Consider the following 7,296-nt stretch of genomic DNA (forward strand, 5'->3'; position numbering starts at 1 on the left):
CAAACCCTTAGAAAGCCCTGTGCCACCAACCTTCAATTCAAACAATGAGCAATGCTACAATTAACAGAAGTGTATGGTTCTGCTTTGATGATCACCCTAATAAGGGAGGTGTATTGAGAGAGTGATCCCGATAAAGTGAAATTTACCCCAGGGCAGAACAAAAGTCGATGCAAACTTACATCTGAGAAGAGCTATTTTGAAAGCTAGCGTGGTTCAAAGGCCTGGTATTGCCCTTCTGCCAGGGGTGAAGAGTTGCTAGGGGGAGCAGGGAGTCTGTTCTGTTTGTGAGCTCCAGGGGACCCTTAAAGGGGTAGACAGTTCTTGGACTTGTAGTGTGGGACAATCGGGACCACAGAAGGGGTGGAGAAAAGTTGGTGACCCGACTGGAGAGCCACGTTAGCAGGCAGGAGAAGGAGAGTGAGAAGCTGGTGCGTACCCTGGGCAATCCAGGCACAATGGTGTGTGCCGTACCCTCGAGCAGTGGTAGATTGAGACGGACTTATTCCATTCTGTTTGGCAGGGATATAAACTTTCCTGCCTCAGGGCATTAGCCAATAATGAAGAATAGGTCTGAGTAATTAATAGAAATGAGTCAGAAACTTCTCCTATGGGCAGGTTATCCCACAACTGCCTTCTGCAGAGTTTCTTGAGCCTTCCTCTGAAGCAGCTGTTGTTGGTCACTGTCAGAGCCGATGAAGTGAGCTGTAGCTCACAAAAGCTTATGCTCTAATAAATGTGTTAGTTTCTAAGGTGCCACAAGTCCTCCTTTTCTTTTTACGGATACAGACTGACACGGCTGCTACTCTGAAACCTGGACTAGCTGGGTCATTGATTGGGTCAAAGTGGAAAGTCTTGTGTTTCTGTATTTCAAAGAATGTGGCCATATTACGGGTCCCATATTAGAGGGCAAAGGTATATTATCTTTAAATCACATGTACGGCCGGAGAGCTGTAAGTCATCACACCAGCAAGACATGAGGGGGTTTCCATGGAGGGGTAACAGAGTCTGAGGAAATAATCAGAAAGGCTGGGAGTCTGGAAATTGTGAGTTTTAATCCCGGTTTTGCCAGGGCCTGACTGTGTGAACTTGAGCAAATCACTTCCCGCAGCTGTGAGCAAATCCCTGGCTGCCTCTGTGCCTCAGTTTCCCTAGCCGTGGAAGTTAACAAAAGCAGAGAGTTGTGTCGCAGAGGAGGTCTGAGGAGTAATGAGTCAGTGTTTATGCATCAGTCAGTTGTTCAGAAGCAGTGCCCAGGCACTGGTTCCCTGCGCAGGAGTGAATTGTTACCCACATTTACAAAGTATTTGGCATCTAACTCATAGATGTTTGTAAAATGAGGAATGGACCAGAATGGAAACCAGAGGATTGCTATCGTGTTTCAGAATCCCTTTAATGCTAATCTGATAGGATTACATAGGAACAGACCGAATGCAGAGTAGAAAATACATTGCCAGGTTTTCCAGGATTACAACAAATGAACTGCTCCCAGGTGATGCATTTCCCATCAGATGTTCTTCTTTCTTTGGTGCCGCTGTAGAGTGTGACAATCAAATCCTGTTTGCAGCCATTTTCAGTTAATTGTGTTATCCCAGCCCCAGTCTAATTAGACAAAGCACAATATCAGGAGAGGACTAAGTTCTTTCTCTGTTATACATCTTCTGTAGCAGTGTTGAAACTGGAAACAAATGGTACATATTTATGGAAAGGCTAGAAAACATAGGCCCTAATTCTCATTGACACTTACGTCCCAGGACGTTGGTTTGTAAAGAGCCTTCGAGTGAGTGTAAATATCATTTGTATGAACTCACAGGCCCCTGCTGCATTGACACTGTCAGAGAGGCCGAAAGGGGCCATGATGGAGCTGAGATTCGGGCCGTCAGATAGCTAGAGTAAAGGAGAGAGTATGGCGGTATTAGAAGAAACTGTGCTAAAGTGTCCCCTGGCAAATAGAAATCTGGTGCAGGTTTCCTGCGGTGCTGAGAACTCACAGCTCCCTTGGGAGTTGTGGGCACTCAGCATTTCCCAAAGCCATTGTCCATGAGCTCAGCCGTGAATCGGTATCTTGCTTTTCGTTTGTTGGTTGTTCCTTGTTCCATGGCTATTCCTCCTCAGCGAAACATGGATACAGGTTTGTGGGGCCGCAGGGATAGGGGTGGGGGTAGCAGCAGGGGTAGGGATAGGGGTAGCAGCACTTGAATGGCTTTTTCCAGCAGCATGGCGGCCAGTGTCCATAATCGCCTCCGTAACCGCTTGAGTCCCCATAACCCCACGGTTTACAGAACCAAGGTTTACAAATCTTTTGGTGCGGTTTACAGCACCAAGGTTTGCAAATCTTTTTTTGGTGGTGGAACAACATCTCCATGCGTTGGAACTAAACCTGAAACACACAGAAAGGAAAAGAGTCACCATAATGCCTTAGAGCCAGTGGAATAAACGGGTCAAAGCTCAGTTCCCATTGAAATGGGGGCCACATAGAAAGAGAGAGCGCGTGGTACTTTGGCTTCTAAAGCTTGCGAGTCAGCAATACTTGACCATGTATGTATGAAAAATATTCTTCGTCAGTACAAAACGTTAAGGACCAGAGCCCGAGCCAGCGGAAATCGCCACTGTTCAACGGAGATGAATGGTGCTAAGCTAACTTACACCAGCTGGGGATCTGCACCTATCATTGCTAGCAGAGCACATAAGAACAGAGAAATTGCCGAACTGGTTCAGAGCAGAGATCCATCTAATGTAGCAATCTGCCTGAGCTGCTGTTGAATTAAAAGTGGTTTATGAGCTTTTTCAAAGCTGCCAAAGGGATTCGAATGCCTGTTTCTTTATGAAAATAAACCTGAACTTGTGTCCCAAATGCCTGTGTAGTTCTGCAAAAAATTGCCACCCTCGCTTTATACCATGAATCCACCAATGCCTGCAACTTAATAATCAAGATTTTTTCGTGGAAACTCCCGTAAGATAGACAGTAATTGGAGTCTATATGCAAAATTGAAATGAGCACTAACGAGACATCTGGATAGCTATGGAGAGATTCAGTGAAATCGCACTTACCCAGCCCACTGAGGAGGAGACGTCAAGAGAAGCGGTTAAAGAACCCTGAGTTGCGAGGGCTTTTATACAGGTTGTTAGATGGCCTGGAGAATCTGAGACACCCCTTTGCTTGAGGTCTTAATTAGTCAGAAAAACATTTTGCTGTGCACGTCACTCCTTCAGTGGATATAATTGGTTGCTTCAATCTTCAGGATTGTTGTTTTCTACCTCACATGGTTTGGCATGCATATGACACACTGCAGGTTTCCTTCATCTTAAAAGTTTTCTGAGACAAATTCATTTCTGGTGTCCTTCTAGTGCTTCCACCATAGTTACTCTGGGAATGAATTGGGAGCTTATTAAGAGCTGTATCTGTTGCACAATCTCCTGTCACATAGAGGACTCCAATTTGATCCTTTAAAGCGACCCTGATATGTGTTGGTATGTACTGGGGGCCAAGGGCAGTTCCCCCCATGGAATTTGCAAGGAGGACGGCACATTGAGGCCCTGTGGCTTGAAATTTCCCTCTGTCAGACGGACAGTTTAAGACCTATGAACCACTGAAGTCCCACTTACAGTTCCAAAAAAGATCGTAACAGGGACCTGAGATTTGCACCGGCCTTTGTGCTGACCCTCTGCTTAGGGGCGTGTTTCCCCTCAGATTAATTAAAAATTCAATTAGTTATGGCACCAGTGCTGTGGGATGAGGGTGATCACCATGGCAGAAGCTCACTGTGCTTCCTCTTGCAGGGCTGCTCTTGGTTTGAGGTGAGGGCTGGTGGTGGGTGAAAACAAGTTATGTTTGATAAAGGCTTTGAGATAAACCTTGGAACGTTTCTGGCATCAGTCACATGATCTGCATCCAATAACAGCCAAACACAATTGTTGTCTTGCATGAAAAAGCAGCGGATAAAGTCTCAGATGAAAGACAGGAAAGCTGGAGATGTCCTGAGGTCCCTTCCAACCCTGATATTCTATGATTCTATGATTCTATGTGGCTTTCTTAGCTACGGCTATGGGCTGAGATCAGACTTATTTAAAATCTGATCAGTTTAAGGCATGCTGGAAGACCCTGAGCTTAGAATCATAGAATATCAGGGTTGTACGGGACCTCAGGAGGTCATCTAGTCCAACCCCCTGCTCAAAGCAGGACCGATCCCCAATTAAATCATCCCAGCCAGGGCTTTGTCAAGCCTGACCTTAAAAACTTCTAAGGAAGGAGATTCCACCACTTCCTTAGGTAACGCATTCCAGTGTTTCACCACCCTCCTAGTGAAAAAGTTTTTCTTAATATCCAACCTAAATCTCCCCCACTGCAACTTGAGACCATTACTCCTTGTTCTGTCATCTGCTACCACTGAGAACAGTCTAGAGCCATCCTCTTTGGAACCCGCTTTCAGGTAGTTGAAAGCAGCTATCAAATCCCCCCTCATTCTTCTCTTCCGTAGACTAAACATCCCAGTTCCCTCAGCCTCTCCTCTTAACTCATGTGTTCCAGTCCCCTAATCATTTTTGTTTCCCTCCGCTGGACTCTTTCCAATTTTTCCACATCCTTCTTGTAGTGTGGGGCCCCAAACTGGACACAGTACTCCAGATGAGGCCTCACCAGCGTTCAATAGAGGGGAACGATCACGTCCCTCGATCTGTTGGCAATGCCCCGACTTATACATCCCAAAATGCCATTGGCCTTCTTGGCAACAAGGGCACACTGTTGACTCATATCCAGCTTCTCGTCCACTGTAACCCCTAGGTCCTTTTCTGCAGAACTGCTGCCGAGCCATTCGGTCATTTGACCGCTTCCCCCCATGCCTGCTTGGAGCAGCAGGGCTTGGGTGGGTTCAGGCTTCAGTTCCTCCTCTTGGGGTCATGTAGTAATTTTTGTCAGAAGGGGGTCATGGTGCAATGAAGGTTGAGTATCTGTGGTCTAGATATTAATTCCTTGTAAAGTGACGCTGTTACTCAATACAAGGGTGTCTTTCAGGATAAACTATCATTATCATCATAATTCAATACTTTAGACATCAAAAGCCTTAATGAGTGTTTGCGAAGAGGGTTGCTATCCAGTGTGTCAAGGAAGTGGAACATCCATGACAAGTGATATTGTCCCTGTTATCTACGTGGATAAACACAGGCACACTGAGAATAAGGTCTAACAGGAAATGAGTTGCAGAGACAGAATTAGACGGATTAGTCTTGAAAACACGTGCTTCCCATTGAGCCTGGACCCTGTCAGGCCCTTCACATTTTTGGATTCTAAACGTATGACAAAGAGGAGAGTAATACATAGAGCAGTGGTTCTCAAACTGTGGGTCAGGACCCCAAAGTGGGTTGCGACTTGCTAAGGCCCAGGGCCAAAGCCGAAGCCAAAGCCAGAAGGCTTCAGTCCTGGGTGGTGGGGCTAAGCCTATAGGCCTCTGCCCTCGGGCTTCGGCCTTGTCCCTGTGGCCTGGGGCAGTGGGGCTTTCGCTTTGCCCCCGCCCCCACACCGCAGGTAGCAGGGCTTGGGCGGGATCAGGCTTCAGGCCGACCTCCTGTGGTGCTGTCTTAATTTTTGAGAACCCCTGCCATAGAGAGACGCATTCATGAGTTCTTTTTTTGTTTTGTTTTGACAAGTTTCTGGAGGAAACATCTTCTGATTCTTCTGCATGGGAGTGAGGAAACTTTATATTGGAATTCTAACTTCAAGTTGACTATCCTACACCGCCTATTACGAACTATGTAACTGACATACTCAGCAAAAAAAATGTGGAACAAGTGAAGGGTCCATGTTGCTGGAGGTGGTGGAAAAATGTTTTGAGGCAAACGAGGCTGGAGTTAAGATTTTGTTTGACAATAACAGCTGGATTTTTCACAGGAAGAGACATGTGTCTTATCACTGCAGTACTTAATATTTGAATTATAAATAGCAGTTTATAATCTTAAGCCACCAATGAACATGTATGTAATTTACATCCTGATCATTCCTTTGGCAAATTAGTATCTCCATGTACAAAGAAGGCAAAACTGAAGGGGATCAGCACATTATTTAGTTGGTCTTTGTTTATGCTTAGATCAGAAGAGAATTTGTCCAGAAGTTTGCCAAACAAAACAAGAATACGATAGAGTCGCCGTAATCATTAGAGTCATGTAAATTGCATATGAGGAAGCCCAAAACACGAAATGTTATTAACAAAACACTTGATTAACGTCACGTAATGAGGTCAACTAATGTTCAACCCAGAGAGTAGCGTGTGGCATGAGAAATCGGACTATGTGGTTTTATTGCTGTCTCTGCAACGGACTCTTTGGGTGACCTTCTGCACAGTTTATTTGCCTCTGTTTATTTGCATAGACAATAAGGATAAGAACACTCGTGTCAGATGGTAAGTGGTAACTGAGGATACCAACCACTTCACAAACAGTCATTAAAGTTCTATATATGCAAAATGTTGTATGATTACAATGTTGATGTTTTGTTCATAGAAGATGCCCATGTTTGAGTAATAGAGTCACTTCAAAAATGTATTTCAGTGGCTCTCATTTCTAGGCCTTAGTCAGGTCATGATTTCTCGCTTCAGAATTTGTAGCTGTGTCGATTTTCATTCTATAGCAGCTAGGTGTTTCTCTTTTCTATAAAATTCCATTGTATAGTTATTGAGCCAGCTGTAAATCGTTCCGGCTCTGTTGACTACTGGAACTATTCCCGCCGGAGAAAGACCTGGAAACACGACCTCCAGGTGGTGAGAGTATGCATTCTCCTAAACTCATTCCACAGAGGTCTCTTGCTTGGTCCGTGATGCCTTTTCTTCATCTTCCCGTGCTTCACTTGGGCTCTCTTGGCCGCACTTTCCCATAAGATCTCCCTTCTCTTAGCTGCTCATGGACGGAGATGTGGTTGCTGAGGTGGTATAGATTCAAGATTGTAAGTCCAGGCCTTTATAAAACACTGTGCCACCAACCCCGAACACAGTCAATGAGCAGCGCTGGAAGAAATAGTACGGTGTGCTTCTGCCATGATTCTCTCCCATTCATTTCAGGTTGCATTAGATTAGATGCATTATGGGTGGATGTGCAGAGTATTCAGAATACAGGCTCCCTGAAATTGCAGTGCTTAATGGCAGAATATCCCAAACCAATATCAGCATGGATTTGAAAGACCAGACTGGATTGTTGTACATGTTACTGATGCTCAGATCCACCGCTGAATTTCCCTCAGATTCATTCCCACTTCCCAATGAAGTCAGGCATTAAACCATGACTGAAAAGGTCGAGCTGTTCCAAAGAGAAGGG

At 45.2% G+C, this 7,296-nt stretch overlaps 1 long non-coding RNA gene across 1 annotated transcript; it reads right to left on the reverse strand.

Annotated features, from left to right (window-relative positions):
* Positions 1-1,371: 1,371 nt before the first annotated feature.
* On the reverse strand, positions 1,372-3,098 carry LOC311512678. The gene is made up of 2 exons (XR_014709524.1): positions 3,049-3,098; positions 1,372-2,377 (listed from the first exon to the last, which is right to left on the reverse strand). It is a non-coding gene; the product is annotated as an uncharacterized lncRNA (long non-coding RNA).
* Positions 3,099-7,296: the final 4,198 nt, after the last annotated feature.

This window comes from Lepidochelys olivacea, assembly GCF_965140295.1.
Source record: "Lepidochelys olivacea isolate rLepOli2 genome assembly, chromosome: 24".
Classification (NCBI taxonomy): Eukaryota; Metazoa; Chordata; order Testudines; family Cheloniidae; genus Lepidochelys; species Lepidochelys olivacea.